At 32.5% G+C, this 19,981-nt stretch overlaps 1 pseudogene; it reads right to left on the bottom strand.

The window, feature by feature from the left end:
- Nucleotides 1–15,251: 15,251 nt before the first annotated feature.
- Nucleotides 15,252–16,827, bottom strand: LOC129513098 (importin subunit alpha-1-like; annotated as a pseudogene).
- Between the last annotated feature and the right edge of the window lie 3,154 nt (nt 16,828–19,981).

The following is a 19,981-nucleotide window of genomic DNA, read 5'->3' as shown; positions in this document are numbered from 1 at the left end:
GTATTTAATTTCTTTATTTATAAAATGATATAATTCCTACATCATGAGACCTGTATGTGTATTAAAAATAGTTGATGAATATAAAGTGCTTGGTAGAGTACCTGCACCAGGAATGATTCTCTGTGTGTCGCTGAAATCTCACTATTGTTTCCAATTTTTCTGAGATACAAAGATTATCCAAGTTTTTTATTGAAATATCTCTCTTTGATCAAATTTTATGTTGCATCCTCTTATTTTTCAAACCACTTATTTATATTATCAAGTATTAGTTGTAACCTAGTAAAATGCTTTCATATGTAGCTTTCTTTAATCTCTAAGTATATAATAAATGTTTTGTACAGAGTAGAGTCTAAATCACATGCATCCTATTTTTCTACCAGGATAGCTAATTGAATCCAGTCCACATTGAAGATTAACATCTGATAAGATTACTGTAAATGCTCAGTTTATTCTAAAACCTAGACATAGTGAACCAATGAATAAATAATTTTGGACATACTTATTTTAAGATATTTCAAAGCTTAATTTTTGTAACTGTTTCGTGTTGTATCTTTTCATCATTTTAGGGAAAAGTAGATACTTATTTCTACAAATATACAAAGAATGTTACCTGAAATTAGGAAAACTTCCCCAAAATAATTGTTCTTGTGATACATATGGTATGAAAGATGTCCACAAATCTAGGCATCTTTCCAACAGTGCATAATTGAATTTCCCAAATGTGTGGTATCATAGAACAGTAAGTTAGTAATTATGAGAACAAGAGCATTCTTTTTATTATAATGTTAATATTATCAGTAGTTGTTACAACTAGGAAGTGATATTCCTGGAAACCTCACAAAATTTTATCCCATTAGATTTATGCTTCCATTTACCTGTCTGAATCCTAGAGTTTTATTTAAGGTATTTGTGTTTGCAACTGACCAAATATTCAAAGTAATTTTATAGCTCAATAACACTTTAATAATTATAAAATATGTAGATGCAGGTAGTTTAGATTTAGATATCCTGTATTTTGGAATTTTCTAGAACTAAGACGAATAATTTTAAACAAAATAGATACCTACTAATTGTGTTGTCATTGTGCTGAAAAAAGTAGAATATAAGTACACTAGGGTAAAATACACAGAATGGAAATATGTTCCAATTGCTAAGTGAAACTTGTGAAACTAGTCTATCAAAAATAGGTAGTTGAGGAAGATGTGACACAGACCTTAATGATTTAAGACATTACTTGTAGATTAGCCTTGAAACTAAGTTGACGTCAAAATTACCTTGTTTCAGAAGAACATCAACTAGTTTTGATCCTCCTTTACTTTGAAATGGTGGAAGCTATCTAAATCAGAATAGTTTGTAAGTAAGTGATTAATTTGCAAATCAAATAACAATTTGATAGAAATTTCCCAACTTTTTTCAAAAATTACAAAATAACAATTTATATACTTAATTTAGCATCATACACTGTATAAACAAACTAGTGCTAAAACGATAAATTAGCATTCTGTGATGGTAAATGGGCACCCTGTCATAGAACAAATTATTAGTACCTATAAAACTTATAATAGAAATCTTCATTTTTTAAATCTGTTTGATTCCATTTTTCATAATTTGTGTCATAGTAATTCTTGAAAAGAAAAAGAAAAATAAGAGGTAATTTTAATCCATATAAGACTGAAATTGAGTTAATTGACATGGAATTACTACTTTTGAATGAATATCTGTAATTAGTTTGGGGGATAATTATCGTGCAAAAATGTGGCACCATTTAACTTATAGTTCCTTTTTGTCATTACCAGACAATGAGTATTCCATAATATCATCTTTCTTATATAACAAAGAAAATGTGCATTTTTAGAGAAAACAAATCACAATTAATTGTAAAATGTGCAACAGATGGTAGAACTTATAATCATTCTATCAGACTAATAGTATACTGTCTGCATTTTGGAATTTGTTTTTCCCAAAAGATGATGCTGGGTTGAAGCCATATTGACAGCTGGTACATTGCTAATGTAGTTAGTTTGATATACCTCATCTATTAAATCTTGTACATTTTCCAAAATAACAGATGACAAGTGCAATTGACCACCTGGGGAAAGGCAATTTCAATAGAAAGAGAAAATTGATCTTCTCTTTGGTGATTGTAGAGTTGCTTACTGCTTTTCCTATTTTGGGTGACATTATTAACCACCAGCATATTATTTGCTTTGAAAAAGTACACATTTTGGAACACAGATCATGATTAAGAGTAATCTATGGACAGCTAACAGATGCTTTACCTATCATAATTTCTAAAAATGTAAACATGTTTTGTGGGATATCAGTTCAAATGAGCATTTACAATATATGTTTTACAGATGCTACACTGAAATATCAATTAGATAATGAATTTCTTTAATATAAGCAACTAAACATATCTCACAGATAGTTGTATGGTATATAATCATTTTTAATTATTGCAGAAAGTGAATCTATTCTTTGCAGTAAAACATATAATGTCTTATGCTTTCAGTTTGCATATAATTTATTACGAAGTTTCTTTGGCTTCAGTTAGAATAGACAATAGAAAAAAAAGAGAAAAAAAAAGAATAGACAACAGATAATTAAGACAAAAAATAATGGATTCTAATGGCATGAAAAGTACATGCCATTAAACTACCATTTTAACTTGGTTATATCACTGAGGCCTGCATAGGTACGTAAATAGGAACTCCTTATCTGTTATAAGAATTCACAGCTATTCATAAGAATCTTATGTATTTGAGAATTGGTAAAAAGTCAGATGTAGTATAATATTATTAGGTAATAAAACAGTTCTGTTTCTAACACTGTAATATTATTCCTTCTTAAAATTTTCAAAATAGATAGCATTCATTTTAGTCTTAAATAAATTGCAAAATTAAAAAAATACACATTCTAACAACAGAAGACTTTAATCAATAATGCAATATTTTCATTCATATCAGATATATGCCCAAGCTAACTGAATTAAAATATGTGAAATAAAAGATTTGGAGAGGGGTAAAATTCTTTGTTTAGCTGAACAATAACATTGTTATAGAAATACTTAAATATGAAACTAGTATCATACATCTGTTTTGTGACTTAATATAACTGAACAAGAGCATCGTTTTATGTTGGTTAACACTTACCAGAATTTTAATGCTTACATCATGTGAAATATAAATGGAAATGGCAATAAAAATTCTGTAATCCAAAAAACCATTTTATTCATACAAAACTATATTTATTTCTCTAGGCTTTCAATCAAGTAGATATAATCAAAATGGGAATATAATTCTGGATATATTACATAACCTCCAAATACTTCAATTAAGTCTTTAAAATTCGATTTTTCAATGTTTAAAATTCTGTTTAAATACAATAGTTTATGGTAATATTTTACTTTATGATAGTATTTTAATTCTAATATTGATTTTAAGAAGATTAATACTATTCAAGTTGAAGTATGCAATTATTTTCTCATGTCTACATAAAATTAATGTTAGCTAAAATGATAACATAATCTCCATTGCATACATAGCATATATTTTGGTATATAACTAAATTAATTTATATTAAATTTGCAATTATTTACTGTAAATCATAATATAGTGTATAAGAACCTGTGATTTTCAAAAATGGTAAAATTAAAATAATTTCAATATGTAAACAATAAATAGTAAATGATACATAAATAGAAAAAGTACATGAAGCTGAATCTTAGAGTAGTTGCAGTTATGCAAACAAATGTTCATGAAATCCCATAAACTTACTATTCTCTATAGACCTCTATAGAAATGAGAAAGCAGGACTTTGAAATGAAATAATATCATTCCAAGTAGCAGATGAGTTATCATTGTTATTAATAGAAGGCTATCTTTTCATTTAGAGTTTAAATTGTCATTTTAAAAATATACGTAAACTTAAGGTTCTTCTGTCATGGAGGGATAAGCCTAATGAAGCCTATGTTGCTCACTAATTATAACTAAAAATTTTATACAACAGGCAAAATGTAACTATTTAAAATTCCGAAAATAAACAAAACAATTTAATAGTAGAAGGGAGTCAAACCTTGGAGAAATGACCTACAAGACATGTTTCCCATCTTCTCCTTCTCTTTTCTGGGGGATTTGCCCTGAAGGTAATACTAATCTCAGAGCTGTGGGAAGGAGCAGATGGCTGAAATGGTTAGAAATCCATTTTTCTGGCCAGAGGAACCAGGAAGTAAGTACCAAAAGATCAGGTTGGAATTGGGAAGGGTGGAGATCACAGAGAGGCAAGAGTGTTGTGTAGGACCCAAAGCTCAGTGAAGCATCGATTAAAAGGCAAGTATTCCAATTAAAAATGGGCAAAGGACTTGAATACATATTTCTCCAAAGAGGACATGCAAGTGGCCAATAAACACATGAAAAGTTATTCAATATCATTAGTTTCTAGGGAAATGTAAATAAAAGTAAAAGAGGTGACACTTCATATGTACCATGATGGCTGTCACAAAAAAATATAGACAATAACAGGTTCTGACAAGACTATGGATAAATTGGAACCCCACATTGCTGGTGGGAATACAAAATGGTGTATCCTCTTTGGGAAACAGTTTAGCAATTTCTCAAAAAGTTAAACATGACCTTATCATATGATCTATTAGTTTCCTTCCTAAGTATGTAATCAAGAGAATAGAAAGTATATGTCCTGATGAGAATCTTGTACACAAATTTTCACAGAAAAATTATGCATACTGGCCACAACATGGAAGAAACCTAAATGTCCATCAACAGATGGATGGATAAACTGAGAACAGAATCACCATAAAATGGATTTTTTTTTAAGTTATGAGAAGGGATGGAGTACTGATACATGCTGTGGTATTGGTGATCTTGAAAACATTATGCCAAAATAGATAAGGCAGGAACAAAATTTTACAGATTTTAGGATCCCATTTATATGAAATATCCAAAAAGGCATATCCATAGAGACAGGAAGTAGCTGGGTTTTCCCAGGGAGTGGACAACGGGAGTGACTGATCTTAGGCATGTAGTTTCATTTTGAGGTGATGAAATATCCTGGAATTAGAAAGTGGTGGTTGTTTTCCAAATTTGCAAATAAACCAAAAAAAAAAAAAATGAATTGTATACTTTTTAAAAAAATTTACATGTGAATTATTCCTCAGTAAAAATATAGATGGTATAAATATAGCAATGAAAGATGAACATTAGATTAAATAAACAAGTCCAAACTATGAACAGTGTACAAGAAACCTATATTAAATATAAGGAATACTTAAATTGAACATAAAAATTGGAAAAAGCTAACCATACAAACAATAATCAGAATATAATTGAGTAGTCATAGTAATATCAGAGCAAGTGGACTTTAGAAAAATAAATATTCTTAGCAATTAAGAAGAATATTACATAAACATAGAGTAAATTCATGAAAAATGATTAAATCTTATATGCATATGTACATAAATAGTGTTTACTATTAACTCATATTTATTTGTACTTTAAGAATGTTAGTTCTGCCATAGGGTTTGGTATGGTAGTATTGGAAAAAATATGGATATTGATGGTAGATTTTGGGAAATATCCTATTTATTTATTTATTTATTGGGAAATGTCCAATTTATAGACAAGAGGCATGATTGAAAATCCATGAGATAAACATCAAGTACATGCCATATTCTGATGTTTATTCTTGAAATCCAAGCATAGAAAGAAGTAAATGGATGCTATGTTCCAGTCTGCCTCTTGAATACCATGAACTGAAATATTTACTGACAAATCCCAAATAAAATCTACCATTGAATTATCCTACCTGCCTGGTTTATACCTGGAAAAAGTGTGCAACTACATTAAGAATATAGTAAAGAGTAGCAAGACAAGTGGCTTTTTTGAGTCTTCAAAAAGCAGAGGATTATGTCATCCACCAGATGAAAAAAGAATAGTCCCAAGCAAGCAGAACAGAAGAAGTAATCACAGAAAATACTAAAATACAATGTCATACAGTGAATTTCAGTCCCATACTGATATAAATCAGACTTATAAATCAGTTTGTCAGACCTGTGTATATATATTTGTATGTGTGTATGGGGGGGGCAGAGAGGGGTTGTGTACCCACGTGCAACATGCTTTCTTTGACAGGTATGTACATCAAGAGAGGTTGGTGGTAAAATGGAAAGTGAAACCAGATGAAAAACGAATTCAGGAGATCCTGAAAAGTTGCATATAATAAATACAAGTACCATCACTGAGCCCTTGCACAATAAAGACAACGCTAGGGATCCCTGGGTGGCGCAGCGGTTTGGCGCCTGCCTTTGGCCCAGGGCGCGATCCTGGAGACCCGGGATCGAATCCCATATCGGGCTCCTGGTGCATGGAGCCTGCTTCTCCCTCTGCCTGTGTCTCTGCCTCTCTCTCTCTCTCTGTGACTATCATAAATAAATAAATTGAAAAAAAAAATTTAAAAAAAAAAAAATAAAGACAACGCTAGAATGTGACATTATTATTGAGACAAATGCCATGGGGTCATGTCTTTGTTGTTTCTGGTCATCTGATCAGGCATGTTCTTATAAGTTGATTCTGAAAGTTTTATATACACAATTATACTCTTTAAATATAAAAATCCACCTCTCCAAGATCATTCTAGAATTACAGTTTAAGATTGTATTTGCCTGAGTGTAACTTCTCCCAATATGCTACCTGAGCAAATTTCTAGCAGTTCTAAAAATGAGTTAATCTTAAGAACTAAGGCATCACATTCAAATGTAGTTATTTAAATTAGGACTTGTTAGAAAGAACTATTTATTTGAATACTGTTAACTCCAGAAAGCCCTTAGTTTCAATACAATCACTACTAAAACTACCTGCACCTGGCTGACCAGAAGATTAATTCTGGTTGAAACATTTTGTGCCACACAGATCATTTTTCACATGTCTGTGTTTTTGAACTCTTTCTCTTCCCAATTCCTCTTCTGTGTTAATTTGCCTCAGAAATTTCAGCTGTTTCAAGCTTCTTTACTCTGCTTCCTCAACTTGGCAAAATGGGTGCCCCTGACCAAAAAGTATCTGCATCAAGAAGCCATACTGGCGGTGGGGCTCATCTTGTCACTTTTTCTTCTCCCAGAGGTAAAAGTCCTGCATTGCTTGATATACAATGTCCAAAAATACATGCTTTATATATTTCATTTAGTATTATATTTGCTTATTGGAATTAGTCCTGTAATAGATAGTTCCTCATGGTCAGAGAAAAGACACTCCTGGTCACTATTTTCCAGAGCGGAAAAAAAAAAAAAAAAAAAAGGTACCTACTAGGTAATTCCAAAATACATCTGAGCCTGGAGTTAATTTGTATCCTATGGAAATCCTTGCCTGTTGGCTATGCAGCCTCTCCCTAGCAATTTTATCAAAATAATGTCATAACACTATTTTACATGATATTTGTTCTTGGACTCCACTTATCACATTTTTCCCAGGGCTTTACTACATTTTGTGTCTAATATGTACCAAAATTTTACTTATGTTATCATCTCTAACATTTACTATTATGCAGAGTTAAAAAGTGTCACATTTTATTGATTATATACATTAATTAGGGACATTGATTATGTCTATTTTCACATATTAGCAACTCTGAAACCATGCATTAGCTCAAAAATCAGTTGCATTTTATATTGCTCTTGCCCGGGTGGTTGTCTTGTCAAAGCTATCATTGCCTGGCATGTAAGAACTTAGTTGTTACCCTATAGTTGGATAACCATAACTCCTCAGTACGTCCTCCTCAAATCATTAAGAGTTCATATGCATGAGGACTAAAAGTACGGTTATTATGTCAAAATCTGTTAATATCTACTACATTTCATAGATATCCACCATTCTGAGATGCAAAATATTCAGAAATATCCAACTCAGAAGATAAAAATTGTTTGAAAACTTTATCCGGTATGTCATTTATATTTTTCTCTTTATATAGGTACAAGAGTGCTGTACATCTTTAAATCTATTACTAAATAAACTTAAACTAACTTCCTATGAGTAGGAAATATTGTAGTGATAATATATTTTAATTATTTTATATAATTTTTTTATTAAGTAGTACCAAAATTATATTCAATTGTACTTGAAATAGTTTAAATATACTATATCTGTGTGTTTACATATGAGGAAACATAGGATCAAACTGGGTTTTTATTTAGCATAGTTCTCTCTTCAGCCTCTGGTGATGGTGTTCTCACGAAGTGAACTTCTTCTTTTTTTTTTTTTAATTTTTATTTATTTATTTATGACAGTCACACAGAATGAGAGAGAGGGAGAGAGAGAGGCAGAGACACAGGCAGAGGGAGAAGCAGGCTCCATGCTGGGAGCCTGACGTGGGATTCGATCCCGGGTCTCCAGGATCGCGCCCTGGGCCAAAGGCAGGCGCCAAACCGCTGCGCCACCCAGGGATCCCCCGACGAAGTGAACTTCTAAAAAGACACCCCAGCAGACAGGAATTTAAAAAGCCTGTAAATATAGTTTTAAGAAAACAATAAATTTTTAAAAATTAAAGCTGGGTACAAAATATTTTTATAATACAGTGAAAATCTGAGAAATTAAATATTTTTGGAAGTTAGCAAATTAGAGCCACAAATAGTACCTATATGAAATCAAATATTAAAATTATTGATGTGGGCAGCCCTGGTGGCTCAGCAGTTTAGCGCCACCTTCAGCCTGGGGTGTGATCCTGGAGACCTGGGGTTGAGTCCCATGTCAGGTTCCCTGCATAGAACCTGCTTCTCCCTCTGCCTGTGTCTCTGCTGATCCCTCTCTCTCTCTCTCTGTCTCTCATAAATAAATAAATAAATAAATAAATAAATAAATAAATAATCTAAAAAATAAAAATAAAATAAAATAATTATTGATGTACAAATGTTAAGTATTAACATGTATAATGTTAATATGTGTATATGATAACATGGTGTATAATGTGTAAGTATTTCCCAATTACACATAAATCTAAATTCTGCACTTCTTAAAATATTAGCTCAAGACTCATCTCTCTTTTGAAAACTTTTAGACATAAATCAACATCTTTCCCATATTTTCTCTTCCTTTGACCAATTTCACACACTGGGTTGAATGTTTCCCTGAAATGATGTCTTTGAAGTTGTTTAACGGGTGCCTCCAGGTCTTTATTTTCTTCATAGTACCTGCTTGTCCTTTAGATAAATAAGATAAGGAGAATAAAACCAAGTATGCCCACTTTAGGCATTACTCTTTCCATCTTTGCCAACAATCTATTTAACATTGGTTCGTGAATTTCACAAGCCTATAGCATAATTGACAATGTCTTTAATGTGGCCAATAAAGAAATAACATACTCCAAACCAATGTTAAATTAATGATACTATTGGTCCTGGCAAGGGGAAATGTAAGGGATAAGTTAAAATTTATTTGAAGTGTGCCTTTGTAGGAATTTTTGTAGGAATTTGTACTCATAAGAGCTGGCTTAGCCTATTAAAAGCTGAAATCCCACTGCCAGCACAAAAGTAAAAGTTCTCTGTTGGAAAAACACACTGCTAGTGCACAAGGGTACTGGTGTTGTTGGTCAAGATGATCTTGAGGCCACTTCCTGGCTTTCACCACTGCCTGTAAAAGTCATTTTTATGGATGCAGGAGCTAACTGTCCCACCATCTTGGAGAGCTATTTTAGATCAGCAAAGTTTAGCTTTGCTCAGACTAACCAGAGTCCTCACAGACTCTTGGTATTTGTAGTCTACATGTCTCTTTGCCATAGTAGTTTCTTCATATGTTTTTCTTGATAAGCCCCTGGAGGGTTACCCCTCAGCAACTGAGCTACTGAATTCTTATGGGCAAGAACAGGTGAAATGTTGACATCCTCACACAATTTACTTCATTGTTGTGATGAATCTTAACTTCTAAAATATTTTTTTTTCTCTGTCATTTTTTGGCATCATTTTTAAGTGGAGTATATAGAGTTTGTGTCTATGAATCCAAGGACTTCTTAATATGAAAACAAATTCTGTGAAATTTCACACTCACACAGAAACACTTGGAGAATAGTTGAGTTACAGTTACACTGTGTCCAATGTGCTAATAGATAGCATATACACAAGTAGAAGGTACAGTAAAACCTGGCATATGCTTTCAGAAAAACTTTTAGAGAAGAGAAGTTATTCTCAAACAGATTCTCTTGTCTTTTATCATGATGCATCTAAGCCAAGGAATGAGTCATTTCTCTTTCTAATTCTGTTTGTCTTTTTGATTGTTTTTGCATTTTGGTGTGTCATCCACATTTTTCTTGTCACTTTTGGATTTCAGAGAAGTGTATCCAATATTATATCTATGAATATTTAAGTTTTTTACATGCTTTCCGAAGGTATTATATTTTTATGATCCTATTTTTTTTACAGTATAGGTCTATGCAAATGAAGAATCTTCCAGGTATCTTTTCCTCTAACTAAATGTTTTCCACAGTGCTTTCCAAGTGTATTCCATTTTAAAAGTTGGCTACAATCATCAATCTAATCACCAGATAGAATTATAGATTATAGTGTGCTTTTATGAAAAATGATAATTTCCTATGTGGGCATTTGAAAGAAACCTCTCTCTGTATCATAAGAACTTTATTTCAGATTTCTTCTCTGTCTCCTTTTATCACATGCATCTGGAATAAGTCTACCTACCAACTTCTTTGGTAGGGTTTCACTCTTCCAAGTGTTTAATTATCACTTGCAACCAAATAAAAAAAATATACATGGTTAATTCATAAAATAATAACCAATAGTAGGATCTAACAAATTATATTTGCTTTGCAATTTTTACATGTTTTCATTTTGATCCTTTTGAGTTTGAGATGTTCAAAATTCTTTAAGATAAATGTAAAACCATGGGAAATCATTCAGTTTAACAAGGAGATTAAGAGCTCTCCAACTGCTTCACTTTCTGCATATATAATTTTTATTTCATTTCATTAACAGTATTCTCATAATTCATGAAAGTTGCAAAAACCACTGTCTAAAACAACTGAGTTTTATTATACAGCTGCTAGTTTTCACCATCTTCAGTTTTCAAATTATAAAATAAAAAATACATGTTTGAGTATTAAATGCTTAATATAATCTTGCTGAACTTGCATGAACCAAATTTTATTGATGCCAATAGAATTATATTCTAGCATATGTGATGATGATGCTACCACAAATCAAAAAGTGATGTTGAAATCGAACAATTTAGATTACATTTAATGTAAGTCACTAGGTTTGATTAATGGCATTTAAAATAAAAAGTTGAACTATATATGCCCATTTGACATCATTTCTCATATTAGAATAGCTTTTTCTAAGTATTCTCCTGACACCTCCTTATAGTCATTTTAGACACAATATACATCAATATTCATTCTATAAGCTAGATTCACCTATAGATAGCTAGTCTATATAAGACTTTATTGTTTGCAACATATTACCATAGATTCAGTAATGCTGATTTCATTTGTTTTATTTTACTGTTGTGCTTTCCCACATAGGTCATTTTTTCTCTTTTGACAATTTAACAAAATCATTAGCCAAAAACCTATCATTTGAAAAAAATGACAAAATACACCCTAGCATAGAAAATAGTATATTGCTTTCCACAATATTACTTTATTTTACTGTATTCATCTGTTTTAAGTTTTGAATTCATTTTTCAGAGTAACTAAATATATGAATAAGTTTCCAAACCCTTCTGAAGCATTTGTCAATAATATTTTGTGCCTGTTGCCAAATTAGAAAAACCACTAAAGTATACTTGGGCAAGCCAGGAAATTAATAATAAATGGAAAACTAAGGTCCACAGCTATTATCTGTCATTTCAAAATATTTTATTTAATATACTTTAAAGGTTTGAGTCAAACCATTTTTTTAATGAAAAAATGATTGGAGACATTAATTATATTAATGAGCTTAATGTGCATCTAGTAAGTGGACCACTTGTCCTCTAAAGGACTAGAAATGCTGCACTCATAGTTTATTACAGATTTTTTTTTTTTTTTTTTTTTTAGTTCTCCACTTACAGGCTTATATAGAAAGAATAGTACCTTCCATTATTTACTGATGGGCAAATCAGGGAAATTCAAGTTTAACTATTCTCCCTACGATTGATGTGAGAGCCATTGGCATACACTGTGTTAGAAGAATACTTTTAAATTGCATGCCTGTGTGACAGCTTTTAGTGATACAGTTTATCTTAATTTTGCATATTATATATCTTCTTGTGAAAATTATAAAAAAAAGAGCTTTTTTAAAAGCAGCATTTTCTAATGCAAAACTGCACAGATTGTATTCCACTTTTCACACTGGCTGGGTGATTACAGAAATGTTTTATTTATCTGATTTATTTGCTGTCCATATAAAGAGACAGGTGACAAACTATCAGTCCTGAGAATACCTAGCATTTCAGTCACGCATTGCATTTTGGTCAGACATGTTATGAGCTACACATGGTAGAGATAGAGACAGAGACAGAGACAGAGATAGATCCTTGCTGTACGTACCCAAGATAACTTTAGTGCAGACTATGTCTGAGCAGTTTAACAACCTGCACTTCATTTCTAAAAGAGCTTATGTTCAAAATTCTCTTTCCTATTTGACTGGCCTCCTATTATTTAATCCATCTGCCTCAACAGGCCCCCATTTTTAACAAGGAAATTCAGCCTTTTTTTATTTTCACCTGAGTCACTGGAACAACCTATATCCCTAAAGAAAAGGACTCTTCTTGTACAAGGTGTGGTTTGAGATCATTGAGTATTACTTAAAAGAACAAAACAAGCTGTCAAACTTATGAAATCAAAAATAGATGATTTTAATAAGGTTTTTTTTTAAGGTGATCATAACCTAGTGAAAGGTTTCAAAATGTTTTTAACTGAAATGTGAACCAAATTCATAATAGTTTTTCTATCTATTACAAAATGGCTCTCAGGCTAACTTGATAAGTAATACCAACTGACTCTTAAGTTCCAACAAAAACAAGTATTTAGTATCCCAGGCATTTTAAAGCAGAAATCAATTATTTGAGGTTATTTGGATGAGAAAAAAAAAGATAGAAATGTCAGAAGTGATTCAACCTTCTAACTTGTTCCAAAGTAATAAACAAAGTAGGACAGTCTCAAGATCTGGTGGTTATCTCTGAGGAATGTACCTGGTAATCTACTGAGGTGATTTTAATGTATCCACTTAATATATAACTTCTCTGTATTCTTCATTTTCTGATGCTTGATATGTTCTTAGAAAAAACGTTCATGGGGATTTAGACTGAGCCTATGAGTATCATCTAAGCAAACAATGCATTCACCTCAGTAGCACCACCCTCCTATAGAGTCTTAATTATCTTATAATTCCCTAGAAACATATAAAGTCAGTTGCTGGGGATCAGAAGCTTTTGAGATCTTAACTTTTACTTCTACTCTAAGACTTTTACATTCAAAGCCTTTAAATACAATATGATGTCCTACTAATACAATATGATGTCCAATATGTAAATGCCTAAATACAATATGATGTCCAATATGATGTGCATTTGCCTATATGATGTCCCAGTATGGATCTTGGAACAGAAAGAGGACATTTGTGAAAGTTTTAGAAAGAATGAAGTCTGGAGTTCAGTCAATATTATTGTAATAATATTAAATGCCTTTGTTTTGATGAATATGCCATTGTTACATGTTAACATTAGAGTAGACTGGGTGAAAGGTATATGAGAACTCTCTATAATATCTTTGCAACTTTTCTGTAAATCTAAATTATGCCAAAATGAGTTTAAAAATTATTGAAGTTCTTAACATTTTGTTGGCTTATTTGAAGCTAAGACTGAGGCATAGGAGCAGAGGTCAACCTGTTGGCTTAACTACTCTGTCTCAAGAAAACAAATAAATAATTAAAATATTTGGGGGTTAGATAATGAGGACTAATTTGCCTTTTCATTTTTTAAAAGAATTGATTATGTTAACTTTGCATTTGCCTATATGATTTTTCTTTTAAAACAAGTTATTCTTGCATTTTTAAAATGGTAGAAAATAGCTTAAAAATGTAAAGCAATAAACCTTCATTCAACCATTATTCTTTAGTCTCTTCTACCAAAGACTACGACTTTTAAGTTTTTCTGATTTTGGTTACTTCTATGTTTCAGCAATATATATGTTTTTAGCCTTGATCTTTATTTAATTCTTTAGATGCATAATTTTACTGGACTTTAAAAAATTACAACCAATCTCCTTCTTTCCTTTTCTTAATAAAATTATAGCAATGCCCTTGCATTCTCTGCTAGACACTTCTGTAATGTGTCATTCCTCCAAAGAGTGTATCCTTCTAATCACCACTAAGTGACGTGAAATATCAGCATTCCTATCAATACTTTTTCCACTTTTCATTTTTTCTCAGTCAACTAAGACTGTATTTTCCATTTTCCATGTTAAGGTGTATGTTCTCTTCTGTAGCCATCGTGGCATTGCTAGTGTTCTATGTTTATTCTAAAATATAATATCCAATATGATTTGTTCTATAAATATTATTAAATGCAGGATCGTGTACTAGGATCTGTTAATCTTTACAAGACTCTCAGGTAAATGACCCTGAATATACCTAGTGTGAAGTTCCACTGGATCTCTAATCTGCATTATAAACTTTCATAGGAGGTTATCATGGTTTTTATTATTTTTATTTTTTGATTTTGTTTTTCTTGTCATTTTTCTTTGCCTTTTTTTCTCCTGGATATTCATAATGTTTTTCTTTGTGTCTGTGTCTACTTATTCTGTCATATGTCCTACTGTGCCTAAGATTCTGCTTGTGCACTTTGGTCACCTGAATCTTATTTCTCCAAATCTCCTTTATTCATGAGTTCTAAATTCTGTGGACAATCTGAAATTATTGTTCTCTGGACCTGCTGCACTGCTTCGACCCAAAGACTCCTCTTCTGTACTCTAGTCTGACTCCATTTGTTTATTTTTAAAAAGTTTTTAAGGAAAAAGATGAAATCTCGTCTCTACTTATAGGACACTGCATGACATGAACTTCCACATAGAAATAAGAAACCCACTGAGAGGAGAAGTTTCATACACTATGTACAGTTTGGAATTGTTCAAGTATAGTTTCCTTGTAAAAAGTGCTACGATAACAAAACACATTTAAAAAGAGTTCTTAGTAGAGAAACAATAAGGCAAACTTATACCAGACTTGGTATACAACAAACAGGTTTATTCCTCAGCTACACAATCTAAAAGTTAAAGGTCTCAAGAGTACCATCCTGAACTTGGAATGTATAGCCTTCAGAGACTGTTTTCTGGCACAACATTTGGATCTTCCTCTTCCTCTTCCTTGATTCCTTCCCAATCAAATTTGGTGACGCTTTGTACATAGACTCATTTTCGTGGTTTTGTAGAGCTTCAGTTTTGTCCAGACCTCCACATTCTTCCATCATTATGCTAAATTTCTCAATTTTACCTAGTCTTTCAACTGCCTAAATGATGTTTGAAGCGGCATCCAGAATACCCAGAATACATTTGGTATCTTATGCAGTTGAGAGGTTCATCAATGGTTCTTTTATGCCATAACAAATGAGGCACAATCTGTTCAACCATTCCACTACGTCTATAGTTGGTTATGGCCCCAACAGCTTCCTTTAGGGTCTTAAAGTCTGCCTTGGAGAGAACACCAATGAGGAATGGGATTAATCCACGATTTTCAACTTTCTGTATTTGATCCTGGTAACTGGCTGTGATGTTTGATATTGTCCATGTAGCTTCCTTTTGAATATTTGATATTGTCCATGTAGCTTCCTTTTGAATATTAGTTTTGGGGTTCATTAGTAGGCTGGGAAAGATAGCTAGTGCTTCTGCATCTATTATACCCTGAATCTGTTCATCTGTTCCAGTGACATTTCCTACATCACAATGGGCAATTCTATAGCACCTAGATGCTTCACAATTTGGGGCACAGCTTCTGTTTTCACAACCATTTCAATCCATTCATTTGGACCAGCAATAAGGTAGGAAATGGCCCAGCAGATATCTGCTAATACTTCCGGATCATCATGATGCAGGAGACGAACTAAGGTGGGAAGAATCTGCTCTACCTCATCTAACAGGACTTGTTTCAACAAAGGTTTGAAAATGTTCAATAAGGTTATGTAAGTAACCACACTCTAAAGATGACATATCAGGAACTTCAAGGAGAGTCAACAGTGAGTCAGCTGCCCATATTTGATAACCACGTCTCAGAAAACTGAACCATCACCTGCAGTATTAGAGCCCACACAGCTCATTCCCTAATGATGGGCGAGGGAAGATGTCAACAGAGGAATGAATGTTGGGGTAGCACTTCCATCTACCACAACCACAGTCTTTCCAGAGGCAGTGTTAGTGAGTGCCCAAGCCAATTCAAACTGAATAGGACTCCAATCAGTTCTGCCCAAGAAGGACACATATTTTGGAATCAAACCAGCCTGATTATGTGGTCTGTGGGGGGTTGTTTTTCTCTAGAAAGCTGTTTCCCAGCAGCTTGAGTAGCCTGGAGCTGACTTTCTAAATTGTTGCTATTTGTGACCTTGATGATGCCATCAACAGACCAATTCACAGTGCCCTGGCTGTTGAAGATTCCTGCAGTGGAAAAGTAGTGTCATCAGGAAATGAGCTTACATTTCTCCTTTTCATCATTTGGTCATTCTCCTTAGATTTCCTCAGTTCTACCTTAACTTCTTTTCATGCTGCCTCATTCTCCATACTGTCTTTCCCCTTGTTCTTGAAAATGTTAAGGTGGGAAGTTTGTGAATTAGCATTCTCACTGGTGGACATGGTTAGGAAACAAAGAAAGAAAGCTACATAGCTGGCTCAGGCTTTCACAGGATGCAGTGTGGGGCATCACAAGATGCAGGTCAGCTGCCCTCAAAACGTCCAGCATGGCTCAGCCCAAAGATGATGTGCTGACTCCATTGGTTTAAATTAAATTTTAAATTTTAATTAAAATTATTTTTTTAATAATTTAAAGGAAATTCTGGGATGCCTGGGTGGCTCACTGGGTTAAGTGTCTGCCATCAACTCAGGTCATGATCTCAGGGTCCTGAAATCATGCCCCCATGTCAGGTTCCATGCTCAGTGGGGAGTCTACTTCCCCTCTCTCTCTGCTCCTCCCCTCTGCTCTCTCTCTCTAAAATAAATAAAATATTTCTAAAAATATTTCTTGTTATCTGAATCTTTTATGTAGCAACCAGTTCCTGCTTTGTGTCTGCAAAATGTATTAGAAGACATTTACTGTAGTCATTTTTTTTTGGTAGTCTTTTTTAATGCTATCTTCAATTTATCTGCATTAGCTCACTGTCTAGGAATCAGATCTTTGGTTTGTATGTACTTGTCCTCTAATGTTTCTCATGTTTTTCTTAATATACTGGCAATACGTGTTTATTATTCATATTTGCAATGCAGCAATATATTAAATAAAAATGTCCCTCTGTGACATTTCATTCCACAATATATAAATTAAAGTAGCCATAAACTCTCCTTTTGAATCATTGTGCTGCTAAGATTATGTATCATTGAAGTTTACTTGTGATACAACTATATGTCTTTGTATACTTGGAAATAAAACAAACCATTTGTTTATCTTCTAATTGATGGGATCCAAAAAACTTAACATTTAAAGCCTCTTGAATATAATTCCATTTGGATTTATATAATATAACTTAAAATTAATGTAATAATATTTGCAGATAGAAGAAATTAAAAATAAAAACTATATTTTTTGCTAACCTAGTGAATTCTGAATAAAACATTTATTTCCTCAAATTTATTTCCTTTGGTCAAACATTCCCAAAATACATACTTGCTTTTAAGTGTTCTGTGGTTCAGTGTAACTTCAAAAATAACATTTCACAACTGTGAAGGAGTCACTATTATCAAGAATCAGGTCTTAATATAATTTCAATAAAGTTATCAATATATTGTTTAGATGTTAATCTTAGATATATTTTTTGAATGTTTTTCACTATATTTGGTCCAGAAATGGAAACTAACAATTACCTCTAAATAGGACATTTTTCTCTACTCTTTTTTCCAATGCTTATCCTTCTTCTGTGAAAGACATTTTGGAAAAAAAAAAAAAAAGACATTTTGGGCAAACTTTGAACTAATATCTAGCTCATGTTTCAGCAATCCACCATGATATGCTGACCTAAGATTGTAAGTGTTTAAGTCAAAGAGATTTGTATGTGTGTCTTTTCTTTCATGCAATTTATGAGGATGGACTAAATTAAATTGACCTTTTGAATCATAGTTTTTATAGCTCAAACTTAGGTAAATAATATATGCATCATGTTTTGTTTAAGAATGAAGTGACCCAAAAATAGACACAGTATATACAAAATGAATTTTAGTTACTTCTCTGTCTACCACTGTTTTTTGTCTTTTGTTGTCGTTTATTTTGAATGTATTATGATATTTTCCCTATCTCAGTTCTGTCAGTTTTGAAATAAGAAAAACAAGACAAAATTAGATTTACAGTTAGAAGAACTGGGTTCAGGTTCCAACATCATTTATTTATACTGGGAGTGATTGCAACATAAGGCATGTGGCCTCTGTGATATTTAAATTTCTCACATATATGACTTTTTTTAATATGCCATTTCCTAATGGTTGTGAGACTTAAATAAAAAATAACTTAAATGATAAAATTTAAAAATGTGTACTTCCATAGTGAACAATAATTTTACATACGTGCATACTAAGCTCCAGAAGGAAAATAATCTTTTCTCTTCAGTAGATTAAAATATTAAATATTATGTACATTAGAAATGTCACATTTTGAGGCACCTGGGTGGCTCAGTTGGTTGAGCATACAACTCTTGGTTTTAGCTCAGGTCATGATCTCATGGGTCATGAAACTGAGCCCCCCAATAAGCTTCATAAAATCTAAAAAAAAAAAGAATTATTTACATTTCCTTTTCCCTTAGTGGATTAAAATTATAATATATACATTAGCAATGCTCACATTATACAAAGGAAAAATATACAGAAATACTTTAACAGTTCTTTACAATCAAACTGAAATTACATTGTAGTTTCTCACTCTATTTGGTTCATAGAATCCTTTTTCCATGTGGCCAGTTCCTTTTTGAACTCTTTTATGTGATCAGGAAAATAGATTTTCACAATCTGATCTAAAACATCCTATGCCATAAATTGCTTCATTGTATCTTAAACAACTTCTATGTTCTATACTTGTTCTGGATAAAGTTCTAAAAACTTTTTTAGACATATGTATATGAGGATGAAAAAACAGACATGAATCCTATTTTTAAAGATTCTACACTTTACCTAGAAACAGATTATATATATATATATATAATTGAATTTTTGTTATTTAACAGATTTGGTGGCAACAACAGTGTAATCTGAAGCAAACTTCTGATGACATTCAGGGACAAAGAGAAACAGAGGCATGGCACCCATGAACCCCTTTTTGAGTTCATTGCCTTACCATTTCTGAAAGATATGGCTAAGTTCCTCTGGGTTCTGAGCTCCATTCTCTTAGTGCTGAACTCCCGATCCAATTGGGTTTTTAGTCAATTCCCTTTTTGTTTGGTATCACCAGTTCCACAGTGGGGAATTCTGGTTCTTGGTTCCAAACCCAGATTCTATATTGGAAACTGCTGGTCAAAGTTCCCTATTTGTCTGGAATTCATCCCCAGATTCCATGTTGGGAACTACTGGTGTCAACTGCTGTACCCCATTTGTTTAGAATCAAGTTGCAGTGCCCATTTGTTGAGGTCTGCTGTTTCAATCCATTCCCCAGTCCTTGGTTCCATGATGGGAATTATTGGATGTGTATACCAGGGCTTCTCATGGTCAAGATGCAGTAACATCACTTAGTTACTAAGACATTAGGAAGCACACATTTGTTTTTCTCGTTTTTCGTAGATCAAGGCTAGCTACAAGAAATAGTATCTTTAAATTC

Source organism: Nyctereutes procyonoides, unplaced genomic scaffold (assembly GCF_905146905.1).
Source record: "Nyctereutes procyonoides isolate TBG_1078 unplaced genomic scaffold, NYPRO_anot_genome, whole genome shotgun sequence".
Classification (NCBI taxonomy): domain Eukaryota; kingdom Metazoa; phylum Chordata; class Mammalia; order Carnivora; family Canidae; genus Nyctereutes; species Nyctereutes procyonoides.
This window is presented reverse-complemented; position numbering and strand designations above follow the sequence as displayed.